This window comes from Stenella coeruleoalba (genome assembly GCF_951394435.1).
Source record: "Stenella coeruleoalba genome assembly, chromosome: 13".
Taxonomy (NCBI): Eukaryota; Metazoa; Chordata; class Mammalia; order Artiodactyla; family Delphinidae; genus Stenella; species Stenella coeruleoalba.
In genome coordinates this window covers 34,252,356-34,275,403 of record NC_137159.1, presented here as the reverse complement: position 1 = coordinate 34,275,403, position 23,048 = coordinate 34,252,356, and the positions used below count along the sequence as shown (strand labels likewise).

Below are 23,048 nucleotides of genomic sequence, written 5' to 3'. Positions count from 1 at the left end.
ACAATGATTAATCAGCTGTTGCAGGCCGTGTCTTAAGGAGACTGGTAGGAGGAGGCATGGAAACCAAAAGGCCGTGTGTTTAGAAGCCTAATTGTCACATCAAGCATCACTGTCCCCATGCAAAAACCACCACCTTATACATCACTTCCTGTTTTATGCAGCTCAAAAACATAAACTGAAGATTTATTTTTAATATGTTGACTTTATTTCTGAGCAAAGCATCGGTCATGTGTGTATTTTTCCATAGTCCCACCTTGAAGCATTTATGTAGACATTGTAAATAAATTTTGTGCAAAAAGGACTGGAAAAATGAACTGTATTATTGCAATTTTTTTTTTGTAAAAGTAGCAGTTTGGTATGAGTTGGCATGCATACAAGATTTACTAAGTGGGATAAGCTAATTATACTTTTTGTTGTGGATAAACAAATGCTTGTTGATAGCCTTTTTCTATCAAGAAACCAAGGAGCTAATTATTAATAACAATCATTGCACACTGAGTCTTAGCGTTTCTGACGGAAACAGTTTGGATTGTATAATAACGCCAAGCCCAGTTGTAGTCGTTTGAGTGCAGTAATGAAATCTGAATCTAAAATAAAAATAAGATTATTTTTGTCATGCTGACTCCACTGCTTGAAAAATTTGTTTACTGCCCCCCAAATTTTTCATGATCAATGCAGTAAATATAAAACTTAATTTTAGCTCCCTAAGATACATATGCATTTGAAAATTTGAACCACAAAGTAAATTATTTAATAATAGGCACTGATTTCTTTAAGCTGACTTAATGAACTAATATCAGCAAATGTAAGGCCTAAGGGCACTAAACTAACTGTAGACTCCGATTACAGCCAACAGAATTACTCATTTAATATCAGTGAAATTATTCTTGCACCTAATGGCAAACCTAAGGACTGAGTTACATCTTTCACTAAGGATGTTACCTAGGATGAGCAGTATATGTTTATTAGGAAATTAACTACATGAATGGAAGAGACCAGACTTCAAAATCTAATTTTTATAAATATGCTCTATGTTCTCATTGGATAAAACTGGTTATTAACCAATTTTCCAGAACAGCTGTACAGAATTTCTGCATGGCAGCCAGCTAGATGGTACAAAATAACATGTTTAAGCAGTAATAGCTTCTAATTTCATTGAAATAAAATTGCGGCTATGAAAAGTGCTCCCCAAAGCTAAGGAAAATATACAAATATTTTAATTAAGGCAAATTCGTTTTAAAAAATCAGGCTTTTAGTAGTGACTGCTTTGTAAACAAAGGATGGGTCGGAGGAGAGTGCCTTAAACTCAAGCCTGACATTCAGGCCCATGTCACCCTATAAACCCGCCCTGAACAATTCTATTTTCTATTTGAGAAGAGAAACCAGCTGTGGGTTGGGTTTACTAGGTGACGTGTGATTGACTGACTCACCTGCTGGAGCGGCAGAGCACTCTCTCACCTTTTGTTTATGGGGCCTTGTTTCTGAACACGTGGATCAGCAGAAAGGCTCAACCTTCTGCAGCCTCTCCGCGCCTCCGCCCCCCCCTCCCCAAATCTATGGGATTGTTTCAATTTCCTATTTGGACCCAGTGGCAATTCTTCGTCTACATAAATAGTCCCCATTCGTGAAATAATTCTCTTTTGATAGGTGGTTACTAGCAGTTAACAACCATTTATTTACTTTAAAAATTAATAATAAACTTTATAAACTAACCATCGATGTGGCCCTCCTCTCCAGTCCGTGCCCGGGTGAGTTGGTTATTTTCAGCCTTTATTCTTGAGGAAGCTCTTGCCGGGTGGGGGAGGGAAAGAAAGAGGAGGGAGGGAGGGAGGGAGGGGGGGCAGGCACTAGGAGAAGAAGGGTACTAGTGAAGGAGAATTAGGGAATACGGAGGCTGTGGAGAATCAAGATCATTAGTGTTCAGTGAATTAGAAAAAATAAAACAACCTGTGTTCTTTCCCTGCGTTCCCCCCTCTGCGTGCCGGTTTTGTATGAGCGTTGCTGTCGACGGGTCCTTTTTCCCCCTGCCTGGGCACCCCTACCTCCCCCTTAATGCTATTTCAGCTTTTCCTCTTGCAAATTTCAGAGCCAGCTCCGAGGTTATTGAGGACCCTTAACCGAAAGACGGAAATAATAGAGGTGCTGAGAGTGTTTTTGATGTTTCTTAAAAGGCAAAAACAAAACGCCCTCTTCTAAACAAGGGCACGCAATTGTACCTGATTTTTATTTTTATTTGCGGGGGGTGGGGGTGGTGGGCGCCGGTTGAATGAGACTACTTTTTAATATGATTTAAATACTTTTCCGAAAAAAATTTAAAAATTCCCCTATCATATTTAATCAGCTGCAATTATAACACATTCGAAATGAATAATATGCCTTGACAGTATTTTTATTGTTATTGTTCATTGCATGATGTTCGACTGCTTTAGCAGCACAGGAAAGAGAAGTAAACGCGCTACAAATGGGGAATTACCCTCGTTTAGCATTAAAATTCATTTAGATAAAATTGCCACAAACATTTAAATGGGAAGATTAGTTCCCCCTCACGCCTTATTGCACTCGCTCAATGGTTCCGTTAAGAACATTTTACACGTTGGAAATTCCGTCTTCTCAGACGGCTTGCTGTTTCCTAGTTACCCACATTCAAAGCAAAGGCAGCAGCAAAGGCAGCCGCAGCAGCAGCAGGAAAAAAAAAAAAAAAGTTTTGGCAACTGGTCTGCAATTCATCCGCTTCTGGCCCCAGCCTCCCCTCCGCCCACAGCAGCCCGCCCCCACCCATCACCTTTCCCCTCCCCACCTCTTCTCCCCTCCCCCCCACTAGGTAACTGGCAGAGTTCTGTCGAGGAAACACGTTGCTGAGTTGTACAGTATTTGTATATAATGTTAATACAAAGAACTATCAAAAAGCCAGTCTGTCCCTCTCCCAGTCTCCCCACTCCTGCTTCTGCTCTGAATTGAGGGTTTACTTTGAAAGCGCTGAGTTTCTCACATCCCCTGCTCTGAGCCCACAAGGCACGTTTTTTGGCTTTCTTTTCTGCCGGGGCATTTCCAGGAAATACACCACTGATTCTTGCCTGTTTTAGAAACGTGTGAAAGAATTACTTTGAAAAAGTCCGTGCAACGTCTAGTTTCTCCCTCTCCTTTCACCGTCTCTCTTTCCTTCTCCCTCTGCCTCTCCCTCCCTCTCTCCCCCTTTCTCTCCCCCCTTCCCTCTTTCTCCCCCCCTCCCTTCGCAGAGCCGCTGGAAAAGAAGAATGTCGGCTTCGACTGCCATCTTTTGGGGATTTGGAAAAACGACTCGGTAGGAATCCGAGGGAGGCGGGGGTCGCGAGGGGTGGGGGGAAACCCCCTTATTATCCTGTGTCGGAACTGGCTCCCTTAATCTGATGCTTAAATATTTGATGTGGAAAAATTACCCATAAAATTAGTTACTAACAATTTCAAATTGAAATCACTTATCGAATTATAAACGCATTAAAGCTGTATGGATGGTATTAGGAGTTCCTCGGGAAGCAACGGGTGTCTCCTTCCAGTGCGCCCGGCCAGAGAGCTTCGCCCCGGGGAGAGGCACCCCCGCGGAGCCCGGGGACGGGGTGGGGAGGGCGGCGCTCGGGGCGCGAGCGTCCCCGCCGGGGGAGGGGACGAGCGGCGGCCAGGCCCGGGCGGAGGCTCCGGCTCGCTCTGCTCTAGGGGGACGGGAGAAGGGAGAGGAAGGAGCGGAGGTGGGAGGCTCCGACCCCGGGAACTAGGCGCCTACTAGGAAACTTTGTTCTGAAAAGCAAAAACACCAGCGCCACCCGCCCCCTCCCTCCCGCGTCTCCCACGCGGCGCGCAGACTTTGCGCGCAGTGTTGGTTGCTGTGCGCAGCGTTCCCCGAGTCTGCGGCCGGGGCGGGAGGGGAGATGCCGGTGGCCTAGGGCTGGGGCTGGGGCTGGGGCTTGGCCCGCCTCCGCGCGCCGAGAGATCCCGTGGGCCGCGGCGGCAGCTTCGAGGATCCGGGCCTGAGCGCGGCGGCCCCTGCGTCCTAATTCTGAGTCCTGGGCGGGTGCAGGGCGGACAGGTCTCTGCGTAGAGCCCAGAGCACCCTGGGGGTGGGGGGTGAGGATCGGTTCCGGCACCTCCAATAGCCTCCTACCTCCTCCCCAACCCAACAGGAAAGTCAAGTCTAAGGGGCTGCAGACTTCGTCTCTGGAGACGAGGCGACCCAGGGTCTGCGCAGAAGGTTTTGGAGAGGTACCTCCTGGGGGACTCCGGGCCCCCTTCCCTCTGAACGGCTCGGCTCGGGGTGCTTTGTGGTGGACGAGAGGCTTCTTGATGGACTCTGGGTCCGAGTCCCGCCGCGACTCCGGGAGCGGGACTGCGAGAACTTGGGACTCGGGGCCACTTGGGACCTGGCTAGCGCCCGCCAGGCGCAGCTGGGGAGCCGTGGGCAGCACCCCGACGCCTTAGGCAGGATCTCCTCGGGATCACTTTAAAGCCTCTGCAAACTTTCTCCTGCCTTTCGGATCCCAGCAGGTCCTCGGCCCAAGTGAAGACAGTAAAAACCTGCCGATGCAGAACTCCCGGGTAGGCGCTTGGACGCCGGGTGGAGTGGCGTGGAATGGGGTCGTGGGGCGCCCTGCCTGGCCAGTCATTTCACCTCGTTTCACTCCCCTCTCCTGGGCCACCCCTCACCCACTTGACTGTGGGGCAGCCCGTGGCACTCAATTGGCCAGGTGCGGAGTCTACACGAGGTTGGGAATCCCAGGGCCCAGGACAGAACGGTGAAGGAGAGAGAATGGGAAATCGCCTCTTGAGGGGGTCGCTGAAGGCGGGGAGGTGGGGTGGGGTGGGGGTCTCATTGTGGCCCCATCTGCCTGCCAACGAGTCCGTAACGTTCTCTCCCAAGGCGGAGCTGTAAAGGAAAAACAAAAACAAAAACCCAACATACTGAGCAATCAGTTAGCCAACATTTGAGCTTTTAAGAGTCTTTGCCCTAAAAACGGGTATCCCGGGGGTCTTGGTGGGGCGATGAGGGGCATTTGAGGGTCTCAGTTACGGCGGGCCGCGCCCTGGGGTCGCCCTTCCGCGTCCTGCCTACTACCCGCCCGGCGCGCTCAGCCCACCGCGGGGAAACCCAGGCGCTGAAGCCCTGGAGAAAAGGGATTTAGTTTTAAGCCAGTCTCCCATTGATCGGGTCGGTAATTCCTACCCCTGCCCACTCGCAGACACACTCACCTCTACCCTAAAGCATTAAGTTCATTACGCGAGCAATGATCTTAATCTCCAGGCGGAAAACGAGTCCCGGGACCTCGCTGATTGGGGAAGCAGTGAATAAAGTCACCTGCTCCCGCACCCGCCCGGCCGGCTTCTCAGGCGGGGGGCTTCGAGTGGCAGGGTAAGCTGCGCAGGGGTCCTGCGTTCCACGCCAGGGCGTTTCCCGCAGGGGTCAGGGGACCCTGTGTCTGCCTTCTTCGGGATGGCGACCTTCTCGAAGGGTGGGATTGCGCTCGGTCGCTTTCTTCCTCCCCTCCCTTCTATTTTCTTCTTGGGGCTACCCCCTCGCATTTCCGCGCTCTCTTCCTCCTCCTTCCCCCCAAAGTGGCGAGTTCCCCTTCCCTTCCAAGTGTCCCCAGGCACACACACCCCCACCCCCACCCCCGCCTCGCAGCCGCAGGTCCAGCACGCAGTCCGGGTAACCCATCACCTTTTGGCGCCCGGCTACTTCACCCACCAGCGGGGTCATGGGTGGATGGGGATCGCTCAGCGAAGCCCTCTTGAAGCCACTTGCCGAGGGCACCCTGGGGCCTTTAGACAACCGGATTCCTCGATCTAGGGGAGATCCCTGCGCCCATTGATAATTCCAATTCAAAGAAAGTCAGCGAAGCGGCAAACACCCCTCGCAGACGCTTGCTCCCCATTCCCACCCCCCCCAACACCACCCTCCTGCCTTGGCATCGAGCAGCGTCTGACACCGCAGGGAGATGGAGGCGAGCCACGCGCCCCAGTCCTTACTGGCAGACCCACGAGGCGCCAGCTTGTTCTGGAGACTCAGTTTCCACCGGACAATCATGCAAGCGGGGAAAACAACGCGATGGCTGTGTAAACCCCGTTTCCCTCACCACCACCACCCCATCTGATTTTCAAAACATGCATTTTCAGGTAGTCCTAAACTGTGAACAGCGAGCTTTGTGTGTTATCTAGTGGGGGTGGGGATGGAAGAGGAGGAGACTCCCACCGCCCGCTCCAGTCTTTAATGTCTGAAATAACGAAATGCCTGTGTGGCAGCTGCTGCTTGAGCCAAAACTAACTCTTTGGAAGACAGAAAAGAGTGAAAGGCAAAGAAAGACTGTTCATTTTTTTTCCTTTGGTGCCGTTTGGGATGTCATCTGTTTCCTTGGCGACTGTGTTCAGCCCCAGGAGCCCCTGGGCTCCTGGATTGTTAGGGGGGAAAAAGCATGCTATTTCTGCACCGTCATTTATCACTGTCACCGCATAATGATTCCCCTTGCAGCCCCTTATTGATGTTTGTAATTGCATTATCTCATAAAGGAGGATGATCAATGAAACCGAGCCGTGCATTCTGGGGTCAGAGGAAGCCAAAGTACTGTTTGTCCCCTTTAATACAACAAGTACTCATTATCTTTAGGTCTGCATTCAAAAAATGATCTGATCTGGGGCTGACCCTGTCGGACATCCCAACACTTTTTAAAACGCGGTTTGTGTAACCTTTTGCTTAAATGCTAAATCAAGTACCTGTCTTGCATTTCAACGAAACAAGATGCTAAAACTGAATGGGAAAAGCGTTTCTTTTTCTTTTTCCTTTTTTTTTTTTTTCGGGAGGGGTGCGAGGGTGCGATCGTCTGAAGATGCGCGCAGTTTTACACTGCAACTGCTTAGTGAGATAATGTAGAAAAAGCAACCCTCATCAACAAGGGACCCAAGTTATCTAATGAATGAAAAAATTGGGGTGAGGGGGGAAAGGTATCTGGGAGCATTTAACAAGGTCGGTACTAAAAGATCAGAATGAAACCACATCCGGTTTAATTAATAAGAGCTATAAACTGAAATAATTCCCCATGATTCTGCCCTTGCTTCTCCCTTTTACAGAGTCATATCTCTTCGTTTTAGATAAATGACTTTTGTGCCTGTTCGATTCTCACAACAATAACTAAATCAGTTGCACGCTCTGTATCTGAAACCTTCTACAAACTCCAGCAAATAAAAAGAAGTTCATTTGTCTATTAAGGCAAGTATTTAGTTGAGCAGAAATGTCCCAGTAACACTGAATGGAGTTCATGTAATCCCAAGAAAATCAAGTCATCTTGTTGCACTGAAGTAAATGAAAAAACACAAAGGAGGAAAGGTCCAAGTGTAATTTTAAACTAAATGCATTATTGGACTGTCACAGTGAAAACTGTGCTTGTGTGGCTGGGATGGAGGGAGTAGACATCCACTTAGCTCACATTTAACTGAAAGGTTTTATAAAAGAAACAAGTATCCCAGGGTTGGTTATCATTTTAATTTGTGGAAAGAGGAGAAATGGAGACAATTTAAATTCATCATCTCAGTACATTAGGGTGAGTAACTCCTTCAAAGACAAAATTAAGCAAAGAGCTTATTTTAAATATTGCAAGGCTGTATTACCAAAAATAAGTTTCCAGTCTTCTGAAGATGAATTCTTCCATGTTAATAAGACTACCAAAAAGAGAAAAAAGAAAAGACTAGGACCAGTTGTTTATTTTAAAAGTTCTAGAAATAATTTCTAAATAATGTAAATCAATATTTTAAATAAAAGATCTAAATGAAAAACCTTCACCATATAAGAAAATGAGGACTAGTTAAATAAAATAGTGTGTCCCGATAATTTGACACCTTGACATAAGACCTTAAATCGAATGATAGCAAATGAAGGGCAAAAATACTCCCCTTTGGAAAAAGAACTTTAATAATAAAACTTTAAAAAAGTTTTAATTGTGTCGAACCATCATTTAATTTTTCTCTAGGGCAGATTCTTCTAAAAAGTATTATTTCCCAGGAATTCTGTTAAATCACGTTGAAATAGTATGTGTTTTGTATTGTTTAAATATTGTGGCACTTTCGTTCTTTGAAAATGCTCAAACTGAAATGGATATGCAGCCACGCATATATTTACTATAAATGGTGTCTTGTCGTTAACATAAAATATTAAAGGGAAAATAAAACTTTGGGCTTTGTCAGTTGAGATAGAATTTTTTAGCATACTACTCTGATTTTCCAAAACACACAAGTGAAACGCCTTGATTTTAACCAATCAACACAAATCTTTCTCTTATTTGGTTGGGGATGTGGCATCCTGTACGTTTTCTATTTTTAATATTTACTGTTATAGCCCACGGTTAAAATAATGAAAAATTAGTTTCGTTTCAGATATTATTTATTTATGGAACGAACATGATTAAAACATAAACACACAAACTGCAGCTGCAACAGAAAAAAAAAAACTTGATTTACGGTTATTAAATCTTTGATCGTCATGTTAATGTTTCTTTTTCTACCTTTCATTTGCATTTTAATCTATCGAATCTTTACAATTTTGCTGCTTCCTATTTCAATGATTGATTACAGGTCTGAAATAAGAAAAAACAAGCCTAGCTTTTCTTTTTCCTTTCTTCTATTCGCTTTCTTTTTTCTTCCCCCCCCCCCTTCCCCCTTGTTAGATTTCTGAAACTTTCTCTCAATGCTAATGTAGACGGGACAAATTAATTCTGCTCTTTTAAATGTCAAAGATATAAATAAAAAATGTTTTCTGTCCCAAATGTGAATATTTTCCCAGCCGTTTGTTTTCCAGTCGTAAAAGATCATCCCAGCAAAACGCAATTAACAGTGAAACACACACCCACGGCGGCGTGGATTTTTTTAAAAGGACGTGTTTTTTGTGAGTTAAAGAAAGGTGAGAAGTTCATCGTCCCTTCATCATCAGTAGCCTGGCGCGCGGCTTCTTTTCTCTCTTAACACACACTCAGAGATTTGGTCTCGAGTTCTATCTGTGATCTAAGTCACACAAACAAAAACAAGCCTGGTGGGGGCTTGCGGTGATTAAGTTGATTTCTTGAGACAAGCAGTATAAAGACAAAAGGGGAAGCGACGCAGGACTGTTTGTTTTCTTTCCCCAGCTTACCACTGCCCCTTTGCCCCTTTCTCCCCCCACCCCACCCCACTCCCTCCCCCGATTTCCCCCGCTTCGCGGATAAGATGGGTCATTTGCTGACCGCTTTGCCGGTACGCGTCACTTTTCGCGCTGGCGTGAAAGCGAGTGTGGCGGTGGTTTTGGAAGGCGCCGGCCGGGCGTAGGCTGGGCGCATCCTCCCGGCAGGGCTGCGGGGGGCGGGGGCGCGGGGGCCCTGGGACTCTGGAAGGCTCTGGCCGGGAACAGATTGCGCCTCGGGCCCGGCTGGGGTTCGGGCTCGGGGTGAGAGACGCGCACCTCGCCGTAGCAGAGGAGGCGAGCCTCAGGTGCGAGAGCCCAGGCCGGATGGGAGCGCGTGCAGCCTCTCCCGCCAGCCGCAAGTCTGGGCACCTGAGAGGAGCGCCCGCACCCCCAGCCCAACTCCGCGTCCGCGCCTCCGGGCCGAGCCCTCTCGGTGAGGTTTTAATGCCTGCGGGCGCAGAGGAGCCGGTAGAAGAGTGAGGACCGACTTCTCCGGCGGGTCCAGGCTGCTCGCGCTCTTGTCCGCGTGTGACGCGCTGTGCCCGGGCGGAGGGCGAGCCGGGGGAAGTCGGAGGGACGGGACGCCCCCACCCCGAAATCTCTGTGTGGGCAGGCACACCAGCAAGAATCGGGGTGAGGGCCGTGAGAGGGAGAAATGGCCCAGGCAGAGTCTTTCCAGATCAGCCTCTGGGCTCCGTGCGCACCCAAGGGCGTGCCCACGGACGGGGGCGCCGACCATCTTCCCCCGGCTGGGTCCCCCGGGCTCTGCGTAGCTCCCTTTCTCCTAGAGACCCCAAGGGTGGCTGCCGCGAGGGGGTCGATCTTCATTAAAGTGGACGCACCAGGCGGTTAAAGTGGGGGGGAGAGATATTTGATCCGGGTCGACCCTTTGTCTTGAAGCAGATTAGGCAGCCTAGAAATAGGAGGAAAAACAGAAAGTCTAGACAGGAAAACTTACTGTGTTCACAAAATATAAAAATGAACTGAGCGGTCTGGTACCTCAAGGGGTGAAGATAGATCCTTGTAGACAAGAGGGAAGACGAGACTGGGAAGATTTAAAGTGAAAGAAACCGCAGATTATTAAGAAAGTAATAGTAACGTGTCCCATACACTACGGTTTTATTATTGGGTAGTAACTACCCGATTTATTTATTGCCAGGTCTATATAATAGAGATAATGACCACAAACTCAAGATAAATTCTTAGGCGCCCAGCCGGACAATTCTTTTTTTATTTAAGAGAGCGAATCTGAAAGGTGAGACTCATCTCCCCTCCTCAAAGATCCGTCTTGCCTTCTACCATATTAAAAGCATGATATGCAAATAAATAAGTGCTGCGGGGTTTGTGTGGGTAGGCCTGCAGAATTTATTTCAGGTGAGAGAGGAACATACACTGAATATGAATTTCCGCAGGAGCTGCGGAGGGATGTCTTCTCAGCGCCCCCCCTTCCTCCCAGTCTCCCTCCCTTTCTGTGGGAGCAGAGAGCGTCCCCTGATAAAAACATTAATGTGTCATGTCTCAACTCCCTATTCCTTGACATATAGGTTTGGGGAGAGGTGAGGGGCAATGAAAAATGCAAAATGCCTCCCCAAAGTAGGTTGACTTGCTGGGACTGCTTAAAGCGATTCCCGCCGACAAAGGGAAGGGTGAGTTGCAATTACGACTTCCAGTAGGGGGGCGGTATCGGAAATATGTTAATATCATTTCGAAATATGCAAAATGATGCAAAAAGTTTGCTGTCCTCGATCTGGTATGGGCCCTCACCAGCTGGACAGGTCCCAGGGGGAGCCTCCTGGCTCTTGGACCTGTCTGGACCTGTCTGCTTTTCTTGGCCCTCAGTTTCTCTCCCCTGCGCAGGGTAAACAATCCTAGAGTCAGGTGATGGAATTATAGATGACCTTGCTCGTTGACCGGCGAGGGCAGAAGGGAGAGGGCGACCTCAGGTATTGGCTCCATCTGACGCAATGGCTGCAAGAATATTCACCCGGCTGGCCTTGAACAAGGCGGCCTCCGAACGCTTCTCACCTCTCACCTGCGCTCGGCGACAACTCAGGCGGATCGGAGCCTGCCAGGTTGAAGTCAGCATTCTCTTCCGATACTTTTTCCCCTTTTACCTCATTTTTTGGGGTGGGGAGTAATTTCAGACATAGAGTGTGTCAGTCTCACAATAACTACTTATATTCAGAACTTCCTTTGATATGTTTGGTCAGGATGAAGACACCTGACAGTGAACCGCGATGAAAAAGAGAGTCGCAGAGGAAAAGGGAGGGGCTGTCGGGTGGGATGAAGGAGAAGGGTGTGTGTGGAGGCAGGGATGGGGTGGGGTGGAGATAGAGACCAAGAGGCAGCGGGAAGTAGAAGGGATGGGGTGGGGGCAGGTAAGGAGAGAAAGAGAGCAAGAAGCTTCTTAGAGAGAGAAGAGTCTGTTGCAGTAATTCGGTGGTTTGTTCGAGAGATGATATTATGAGGCTGAGAGCGAGGACGGTCCTCGTCAATCTTTTACAATCTCGGTGTCACTCAAGCACAACTTTATCTTTTCACCAGAATATCTGTTTCAATGATTTCCATAAGCACATAAATTATAATCTTCAGAGCCTTCAGTATTTCTTTCGGTACTTTATAAGTGTTATTGCAGAAGCCATTTATGAAGTGAATGATTCAACTTTTAATCTTCTGAACATTAAAGTGTATTCGACTGAGTTTCCTTTTCCAAATAATCTGAAATAACAAAAAGAAACTAAGCTCATTACATGAAAAAGTGACAAGCGCTTTGCTCTCAGCCTGGCAAGTTGCCTTACTTACTTCAAAGGATGATAAACTAATTGTTTCCAGAGTTTATAAGTAATTAAGCTATTATTCAGAGAATTTATGAAACAGTTTTATTTATGATAGAATTTTCTAGTTAGAATAGCCGAAGACAAGTCTTCAAAAATACCAAGATTTTAATAGTTGAAAATTTGCCCTTATTGTTAATAATGAAAGCTATTTTTATTTTTAAAAGCATTAGAAAGTGTAAATAAGTATAGTTTTTGTCCAGAGTATGTGCTAGGTGGAGGTCATTATGTATAATTAATGCTGAAAGGAAAATGAACATGTAATGACTTCCAAAGATTAAAACATCTGTAACTACCAAGTTAAGTTTTAAAAGGTTAATGTTAAAAATCATTCAGCTCGATTCATCTAAATGTGTCGGATAGGAAAATATATATCTAGTGTCTTTTTACAATTCCATATACAAAGTTTACAAAGAAAACTTTAAAAATCTTTTCAAATGTATTAAATTCAAACAAACTTTTTTCTATATTTCAATTCACATTTGTCATTTAAAAAATTAGTTTTTCCCTAAATGAAGAAATATTCATTAAAGGAAAAAGTAAAACTTTAAAAATTTTTTTAAATTATTTTAAAATTTTCAACAAAATGGATGGACCTTAGTTTAATAGACATATTATTTATATGTAACCATTTACTATTTATATATATTTTTTTCCATCAAGGTGGCATCAGCTTGGTTTCTTATTTTTAGAAAAAGTCTTTTTCATTGTCACATGGAGCATCTGAAAACTAATGGGATCTTCATTTTAGAAGAAAACATCTTTGAAAAAGAACAAGAAATAAATGTGAAAATCCAAGTAAATGACTATAAAATCTCATAAAGTAAAATAAATTTTCTGGAAGTCTTTTGCAAAAAAATTAAATTGTGAGCTGGTTCAATACCCACTCGCTTCACTACAAAAAGTCTGAGTTGGCTATAACAATCATTAGAAGGGGTGGAATCTCAGACTAGCAAAAAATATATAAGACAGAGACTCTTGTTTCAAGTAAAATTCCTCTAAAGCAAAAGTCTGGGGTTTACTGGAAATTAAATACGAAATCTTCTGTGTGATTCAGACCTGTCATTGTGTCACAATGTCTGATTCGATATTTGCTGTAATACATTTCCTTTATTTTAATAGACTAGCATTACTTTATTAAAAAACAAAAACAGGACTTCCCTGGTGGCGCAGTGGTTGAGAGTCCGCCTGCCGACGCAGGGGACGTGGGTTCGTGCCCCGGTCCGGGAAGATCCCACATGCCGCGGAGCGGCTGGGCCCGTGAGCCATGGCCGCTGAGCCTGCGCGTCCGGAGCCTGTGCTCCGCAACGGGAGAGGCCACAACAGTGAGAGGCCCGCGTACCACACACACAAAACAACAACAACAACAACAAAAAAGCAAAAACAAAAGTACCCTAGTTAGTAGCATTGCAAACCCAATTGTCTAACACTATGACATGATTGACCTTTTGGACACTAAGCACACTTGGATTCACTTTAGGACACTTTGCTGTTTCAACTGACTTCATTACAGAAAGACAATGGTGAGTTTTTTGCAGCTGGTACCTGCAGTATGTCACACACACACGGGCCATACCTTGCCAAGACAGCCACCACTGTGATTCACACCAGAGCAGGAAGTCAACTCTAGGCACATTTTATAATAGGAAATATACTGTTACGATTAAGGGGGAATGAATTCTTTTTGCACATCCCTCCACAGTCTTAAGGAGACGATTATAAACCTGTTTTCTGGTTTCCTTGCAGTAAAAATATTGCCATGTTAAGGGTGCTGCGATGACTTTAATGTTTAAGGATTTTATGGTACATTGAATTCAAGATGTCCATAAAAATACAGTCCAGATAGAGACATACTGTTGTACCACACTTATGCCCAAGTTGAAAAGGATTCTCCAGCAGAGAGTTGTGGTGGGGTGCGATGGGGATGGCGCTAAATCAGCGACCAAATTTCCAGGTACTTTGATTAATAATCCTGACTCTACAGCTAGAACATCATATCTGTTATCTTAAATGGATCTTTTGCCTGGTCTCTAAATGATATTACTGTATTTCTGCTTTGTAAATCACGTTGCATTGCAAAATGTGGTAAGGAATTGCTTTAAATTATATTGAATATAATAATTAAGTTCCTCTCTCAAAAAGCTCCAGATTTTTTCTGGAGGAGTCCTGATTCCTAAGGGAATAGTCCTCTGTCCTCAAAGTTGTGAAGGTCTCTTAGAATCCTGAGATGCTTTCCTTTGATTTTTCCCTGCTTGGCCACCAGACAGTGCCTTATTGTTCCAAAGCAGTTGCTAGGGTAATTAATACCTGTACTGATTAAGTTGCTTCAATGAAATAAAAGGTGACTTTTCCACCAATGACAGGACTGTGATCCAGCGGACTGAAAAACAACATGCCGTACTCCAAAGAGAAGAAGGAAACCCAACTACTAGCGTGCCTTCTCCTTTCATGAAAAAATCCACAGTAAGAAAAAAAATCCACATTTTTACTAGCTTTCACTGAAATTCTTTGTTACTCTATTCCGGGTCTTGCCTTAAATCTTTGTATATTTCTAGCATATTACATGGAATCCTTTTTCAGACCGAAAAAGCTGTGTGTGTGCATGCATGTGCACGTGTGTGTTTTAAAATCTTGAGCACCTAATGTCCCCTAAGCTGTGAGCAGGACATGGCGGGTGCTGAGATTAACAGGACATTGTCTCTGCCCTCAAGAGCTCAGCCAGGGGTGGAGCTGATAAGAAAACCACAATCCCAACACATAGCAGTATACACAGGTGCTGTGGAGACACAAAAGTTAAACCAGCAACCTGGAGGAAGAGAGCCCTTGAGAGCCTTTGTGGTGGGCTCAAGGCAGGAGGAGTAGAGATGAGGAAATGTTTTTTTGTTTTTTTTAGGAAATGTTTTTTTTGTTTTTTTTTATATCCAAGTTCAACCAGGAAAAACAGAAGCCACTCTGAGTATTATATATAAGGGAAAGAATTGACCATAGTGAATTGGTTACACAGAGGACGGGAGGGGCTTCGAAGGCAATCAGAGCTGAGCAATCTCAGAAGGCTGTTGCCCCAGGTAGACCAGATGGACAGAGGAAGCAGGTATCAGACACCAGGGGTCAGTCACCTCGTAGAAGATGTAACAGGGCAACGTGTGTAGTGGAGCTGGAGCTATGGAGAAGATAAGTGAGAGAGAAGTATTCTGCAGTCTTGTCTTTCACTCTCTAATCCATCACCAGGACCCCCTTTCAGCTAAATCCAGCAAGAAACCAGCTGATGCAGAACCTGGGAAACACCAGATCAGCCCTCCTATGGTACAGAGCAGGGCAAAGAAGAGCTTTGAGTGCAAACTGTGCCAGGAGCAGCACAACTTCTAGGCAGATGCGACCCTCCAGTGGTCTTTTCTTTTACCAAGTGAAAAGTGTTATTGTTAATTTCTGAATAGATTAGTTTGAGAATGTTGAAGGAGGAGAAGGGTATTCCAGGCAAGGGCACTGGGTTGGGAGAGAAAGTGGCTTACTTAGAAAATGACAAGTTTGCCACTGTGGCTGGAGCAGAGAAGCAGGAGGAGATATCGTAGGACATAAGTTGAAAATCATAACAGCTAATGGTGTGAAATGACCAGTGGCTTCTGTAACAGCTCAACTTGTTAGCAAACATTAACCCCCAGAGGCCAGGGTAAAACAGATATAGGGACTATACATGGCATTCCTACAAAGAAACACGGGCAGCCTTTTTGACTACCTTTGACTACTTTAATTTATACTGTTGTTTGAATCAGCCACAAAGCCAGTGGGGACATCGATCCAGTCATTTTTGTGAACAAATTAGAAATTGTTCACGAAGCCCAAGGAGACATCCTTGTAGCCAGTTTGGTGTTCAGAAGGCTAAATCAAAGATTTTCTATATTCCCACATAGTAGGAATAACTTGATCTGTGACCTCACAGACGTCAAGCTCATGAAAGATAGTCTGAAGGAGGTGGGGCCTGAGGAACCAGCGAGGAGGCTGTTGTGATAACAGTGGAGTCCAGGAGTGAAAGTGATGAATAAGAGAAGGTATTTAGGAGACAGGAGGCTAGTATGGGTGTAGGGGGTGGGGAATAAAGAGAAGATGAAAGAAAGGGCATGGTTTCTGGTTTGGAAATTTGGGCAGATTGTGGTTCCATTTGCTGGCGTAGTAACTTTAGAAGAAGGGGCGTGTTGGAAAGAAGAATGGTAGCTTGGTTTTAGAAATTTTGAGTTTGAGAAACTTGTGGGTTATCAAGATAAGATGTTCATTCGGAAAATGAAGACATAGCCTTTTAGCAGAGAGGAGTGGGCTGGAGATAAAAATTTGGGAGGAGGCATTGGAGTATATGAGATCATTCTGGATCTCTTTCAGGAAGTTTATGGTGAAGGAAAGGCTTGGAGTAGGGCTGTCAATAAAGGGGAACATGGTGGGGGGAGGATATCCGATTTTGAAGCTGGGGAAGACTTGTGCATATTTGTATAATGAGGGGAAAGAGGAGGGAATGTTGAAATTGCAACCGAGAGGGTATGCTAGCCTCTAAGACTAAAGGCAAGTGAAGGCTACAGATGTATGTCCACGCAGGGGTTGGTGGAGGAAAAATTGGGGGGCAGTTCACACCTGATAACCTTAATTTTGTTTTTTGAGATATGGGTAGTCATTTGATGATAAGTAAGGGGTTAGGAGGGTAAAAAGGTTTTTGCACTGAAAGTCCCATATCCTACCAGGGAACCCACTTAGTCCTGGACAAACCAGGAAGATTGGTCACCCTAAGCATAGCAGAAAGGGAAAGACTTGAGAAGGTTAAATGTTAATATCGCAATGGAAAATGGGAGAGGAAGCTGACCAGAAATGCCAAGCTTGCTTGTCAGTGTCAAGGACAAAAGAGGAATTGGAGACCAAGGGGCAGCCTTTTGTGCATGGCTGTGTGATTTTCTTCAGCAATGTTTAAGCATTTTGAGTTGTTTTATATCAGGGGAGAGTGTGTTAACTCATCCACTTGTTTGTGGAGGACTTTTTTTTTTTTTTTTTTGGCTGCATTGGGTCTTAGTTGCGGCATGTGGGATCTTTCACTGCGGTGCGTGGGCTCTTCATTGCGGCGCTGGCGTCTCTCTAGTTGTGGCCCGTGTGCTCAGTAGTTGCAGCACACGGGCTGAGTTGCCCCATGGCATGTGGGATCTTAGTTCCCCGACCAGGGTTTGAACCCACATCCCCTGCATTGGAAGGCAGATTCTTAACCACTGGACCACCAGGGAAGTCCCTGGAGGACTTTTAGCAACGCAAAGTCTGCAGTGTCAGAGATCTCATTCTGGGAGCAGGAAAACAGTGAAAATCAGTGGCAAGGTCACCAGAAATAGGGTCGCCTGTTAGGTGGAAGATTTTGCTGTCAGTGGTGTACAACATCACTCTTTCTTCATCATTGACATATTCATGTCGTGTTACGTAATTGACAAATATTAGAGTTACAACATTCCACACTATCCTGAGGCACCTGTGAGATATAGTCAAGTCTTCATTATACATCTTCTCTCTAGAAGAGTAACTGAGAGCAGTGGCTTGAGATGAGAAGCAGGGAGCTAAAGGCCCTCACCCAGCATGAACTCTTGATGTCTAGCTGCAGGATCTCTCCACACGCTCCACAAAAGACATGCCACAGGAATGTTTTGCCTTTGTCATTGACTAAATTATATACTTTTCTACCTGATAGTATTTTCACCTTTGTTGGTTATAGAAACAAAGATAAAGGTAACCCTGTGGTTGTCTAGCTGGTAACAGGGCAAATGGGGCAATCAACCCCAATAAGTTGATTCAAGTAAATATCTGAAGTATTGCCTTTTCTTTTTAGGAAAAATGAAGTTGGATAGCTTTCAAGTAGGTAAAGTGATGTTTTCTCTAAATTTTGCTCTATTATTAGAATAAACCAGTACCTCTATACTTACAGTGGGGGGCAGACAGAGGGTACAAGGGGAACCCTGCCAACATGAGTTTGGTGAAAATCTGAAACTTGGTTTGGCTTGGGGAAGGTGTTCAAATACCAGGTGAAATTTGTTTCAGCTTGGCTCAAAGACTCTCCAATAAATGGGCTGAGGATTCAGGCAATGGGAGTGTTATGGGCCACCCAAATTCACATGCTAGAGCCCTAACTAGGGGTTGCTTAGTACCTCAAAATGTGACTGTATTTGGAGATAGGGCCTTTAAAAAGATAATTAAGGTTAAATGAGATCATATGGATGGACCTTAACCCGATATGACTGGTGTCCTAAAAATAAGAAGACATTTGTACACAAAAAGAGACACCAGGAATGCACATGCACAGAGAGAAAAGCCATGTGAAGACACAGGGAGAAGGCAGCCATCTGCAAGCCCAGAGAGGCCTCAGAAGAAATCAAAGCCAACATTAGTTTGATTTTGGACCATCAGAACTGAGGAAATAACTTTCTGTTGTTTTTCCCCCACCTGTCTGTGGTTTTTGTTACAGCAGCCCTAGCAAACTAATACCGAGAGAAACTTAGAGCTTGGTTCCCTCAACAATCTGAGAAATAGTAACCACATCAGCTGTTCCTTTTTTTCTTTTAGGTTTGGTCTTTTTTCTGTTTTTTTTAATATTTATTTATTTATTTATTTGGCTGCACCGGGTCTTTGTCGCAGCATGCAGGATCTTTAGTTGTGGCATGCGGGATCTAGTTCCCTGACCAAGGAATCGACCAGGAATCGAACCCAGGCCCCTGTATTGGGAGTGCATTGGGACTCCCAAGTGTATTGGGACCACCAAGGAAGTCCCAGTTGTTCATTTTTAATATAAAAATGAACCCAGGATATGTCTGCTAAGAAAACCCTGAATTTACCTCCACTTTATTTCTGTATCAAATATTTATCAAATACTTTTGCAGTGCTTACTATGGGAGGAGACTTCATCACTCTTCTCTGCTACTGGACTTTCCTGAACCTCCTTCACCTCCTAGTGCATCCAGATCTGCATAACCTCTCTTGGAATCATTTTTAAAATACAGTAGGTTTCAAATGATAATGCTGCATTTTTATGAAGTTTGGTTATGGAGTTTGCAGGCAGCGTTTTCATTATGTGTAGTAGGAATTAAACCTGCGTCTGAGCACAAAGGTTAAGTCAATGATTTTACTCCCTTTATTAACTGTGAAATTTAGGCCAGTCATCCTATCTGGTTAATTCTCTTTAGTATTTCTAATATCTCAGGTTGATTCTAATGTTTGGCACTTTTAATTAAAAATGATTTTCTCAAATCCTCCCAGGCACATGATGTTGACAGGAGAATCTCCGTGGCCTCAAGTTGTGTGTTTCTGTGAATAATATGTTGATATCGGATTCTACTGAAAACAGATCTGACTTTGTCTTGTGAACCTATTTGTAGCTGTTGACTTAGAATAATCTATGCTGATTTGTAAAGTCTGCTTTAGAGAAACCATGACAGGTGAGGTACTGAAGCTGCTCTGAACAGCAGGATGTTCATTAAATGTTTGCCTACGTGAATTTTCCTGGTGTTTGTTCTCGGGAATAATACGGGTAATTGGGAGCTGGGAAATCTTAGGAGAACGAATCCTAGCCTCCTCATTTCCCTCTTGTATGACTTTGGTGACATCAATCATAGTGAGCGTCAGTTGATTCACCTGTAAGATAGGGATGAATTCTACCTTCCAAGCCTACCTTACAGATGTTTGTGGGAATGAAATTAAACAATGAATGTCTCTGTGGTGCTTTTTATTTATTTATCATTTTATGGTGGTACTTTTTCAAACTTGCTATACACATTTAAATTTCATCGTTATTACCGCAGTCGCTACTAAATGGTTTAACTCCATGACCATTTTACTTTGCTTTCTCACATTCTAAATGAAGTAGCACCTGGGCTTCTTTCAGGGATGAAAGTCATAGTAGACATGAGGATCTCCTGTTTGGTCCAGGTTCCCAGAAGGACTTAGTGTTCCATCATATTTCAGGAAGTGTCTATTGAAGCTTGATGTTGACTTTTGTTTTCAATCTTACATTAGGTAGTGATTTTTTTCTACTTCTTTCCCCAAGATTTAAATTTTTATAGCCAATCAAAGATATAAATGTTGTCTCAAATGGAAATCTTCCAGAACCTAATGTCAAATTCATGCAATGTGTGGGAATGTGTCATCTCAGAGGGTGGTAAGAATAGCTCCTTCCCTCTGGCTGCCTTTCTGAAAGCGTGTCCAGTTTCTAGGGTTTCTGATTCCAGCTGTGCTGTAGAACATGTTTTCTGAATAGAAGAAATGATGAACAGAAACCTCTATCACTCTGTATTAGCAAAATGCATTAAGAATGCAGCAGGTAGCTCTTACTTGCTGTACTGGGACATCAGTGAATGTCCAATAAGTGTCATTTAATTCCCATAAAATGCTGCTTTTGAACCCAAATTATAATCTGGAGATTGGGCCAAACCATCCAGAGTTTTCACCCAGACTATCAGGAATGTGGGTGAACTGGAATGCAGTATAGGGGGGAGGGTATTGAGTTAGCATCGTTGTCATTGCTGGAGTTGGAGGATGGGCATCAATTTAGGTGGGTTTACAATGTTAAAACCTTTTTATTATGGAAAAATTTCAAACATACACAAAAGTAGAGAGACTGGGACAACAGATCCCCATGTACCTATCACCCAAATTCAAGAATTAGAATGATCGACATTTTGTTATTTTTTAAAATCTGTTTCCCTCCTTATTTATTTATTTACTTATTTATATTAGAGTATATATTGGAGTATTGATTTACAATGTTGTGTTAGTTTCAGGTGTACAACAGCAAGGTGAATCAGTTATACATATACATATATCCACTCTTTTTTAGATTATTTTCCCAGATAGGTTATTACAGAGAACTGAGTAGAGTTCCCTGTGCTATACAGTAGGTCCTTATTAGTTATCTATTTTATGTATAGTAGTGTGTATATGTCAATCCCAATCTCCCAATTTATCCCTCCCTGTTTCCCTCCTTTTCTCACTGTCTCTTTTATTCTGGAATATTGTACATCAAACACTAGATACCAGTTCTTCTCACTTGCATATACTTTAGAATGTATCTTAACTAATAATGATTTTGTTCTGCTGTAGTTTTAAATTAAAAATTTTTTTAAAAATAACTTTTCATTTTGATATAATTTTAAACTTATAGAAAAGTTGCAAGAATAATACAAACAACTCCTGTAATCCTTTAATCCTTTACCCAGATATCACTAATTGTTTACATTTTGACTTTTGCTTTATCATTCTCTCTTTCTCTTTCATATAACATATAATTTTTTCCTGAACCCTTTGAGATTGAGTTGGTGACATGCCCGCTTTTACTACTAAATACTTTAGTGGGTATGTTCTAAGAACAAGGACATTTTCATACATAAATACAGACAAGTTATTAAAATCAGGAAATTGAACATTGATGCAATACTGTTATCTAATCCACAGTCCATATTCAAGTTTCATCAATTGCCAAAACAATGTCCTTTATATATATTTTTTCCTGACTTAGAATCTAATCCGGGATCATACATGACATTTTACTTGTCATCTTTCTTTAGTGGCCTTAAATCTGGAGTAAACAGTTTCTCAATCTTTCTTGGTCTTTCTTGACCTTGACATTTTGAAGAGTACAGACCAGTTATTTCATGGAATGTGCCTCAGTTGAGGTTTGCATGATGTTTCCTTACGATTGTACTCAGGTTATGCATGTTTGGCAAGGGCACCACAGAAGAGATGAGATGTCCTCAGTCCACGGCGTCAGCTGGCACGTGATGTCTGTTTGTTCCAGTACTGGTGACATTAACTTTGTTCAGTTGATTAAGGTGTTGTCTGCCAAGTAAGAGATTGTTTGAGATTATTGTGTAACTATCTTCTTCCTCATCAAACCTTTATTCACTGGTTTTCACATCCACTGATGGTCTTCTAACTCCAACATTTTAATATATTTATCAGTAGGTATTCTATTGTAAAAAAAAGCTTTCCCTTTTTCCTCCTTTATTTATTTATCCATTTACTTATTTCTATCCGTATGGACTAATGGATTCTTGTTTTATTTAATGGGTTCTGCTTCAATAGTACATTATTTATTTTTATGCTATTATTTCTCAGATATGGTCAGTGGGAGCGGCTCTCACTGCCTCCTGTCTTTTTGATGGCCCCTAAAGGAAGCTTAACTTGGTACCTTCCACACTAAAGTGGAGACTGAGGTTGGCAGTCACATTCCCTTGCACAGTATCTAGTAGCCACAGGAACAATAGACTTCCCATCCAAATCCTTCAGGTTTCCAGCACATCCCTGGAGGGAGTCGGTATGGTCAGCTGAGGGGATGTAAGTGCACCCAGGAAAAAAGCCTGTGTTAGCCTCTTATTTTGCGCCCAAATAGTGGCTTTCACAGCAAGAGTTCCCCACTAAAAAGTCAAGCAACGGGTTTCCTAATTTCTGGCTTCTGTCTAAAACAGGTTTCTTGAGCCAGTTAATTGAACATAAATTACAATTGACCTTGGAGGGATTAACTTGCATTGTGGGGTCATCTCAGCTGTATAGCTATTTGGGTGCTTTCTGACTGCCTGAGCTTTTATGTAGTTTTCAGCTAAGTTAGAGAGGAAAATGTACCAGTCGGGGACATTACAGGAGTTGTTGACCTTCTCCGGTCAGTTTGAGGTCAAGGAATTAATGTAGAGAATTACCAGAAGATCTATAAATACACAGGTTTCTTACATGAGAGGTATCGTTAAAAAATACTGTTCATTTTACTTAACTGTTTCAGATCCATGTGTAATATTTGAATGGCAGTCATATAAAGGAAATTTTGCTGTGGGGCAAAATAAAAATAACATTTAAATTAAAATTTTAAAAACTACACCAGCAGTAGGTTTTCTAAAGTTCAGTAGTGATTGAATCATTCTGACATTGAAAGTGTATTAGATGATAGACCCTATATTGAAAAGAAGACTTATGCATGTCAGAGGCTGAACATATTCTTCTGAGGTCATTTCAGTGCTGAAAGTAATTGTATCCTGTGTTCTAAATTTTTCTCT

General features: G+C 43.7%; 1 protein-coding gene across 1 annotated transcript in view; it reads left to right on the top strand.

The window, feature by feature from the left end:
* The first annotated feature begins 9,304 nt into the window (after positions 1–9,304).
* LOC307196526 (uncharacterized protein) overlaps positions 9,305–23,048 on the top strand; it is a 199,789-nt gene continuing 186,045 nt past the window's right edge. The window contains exons 1-2 of the mRNA XM_079941548.1: positions 9,305–9,602; positions 14,367–14,466. The gene's annotated coding sequence lies outside the window, so the exon portion shown is untranslated. The remainder of the gene's footprint in view (positions 9,603–14,366; positions 14,467–23,048) is intronic.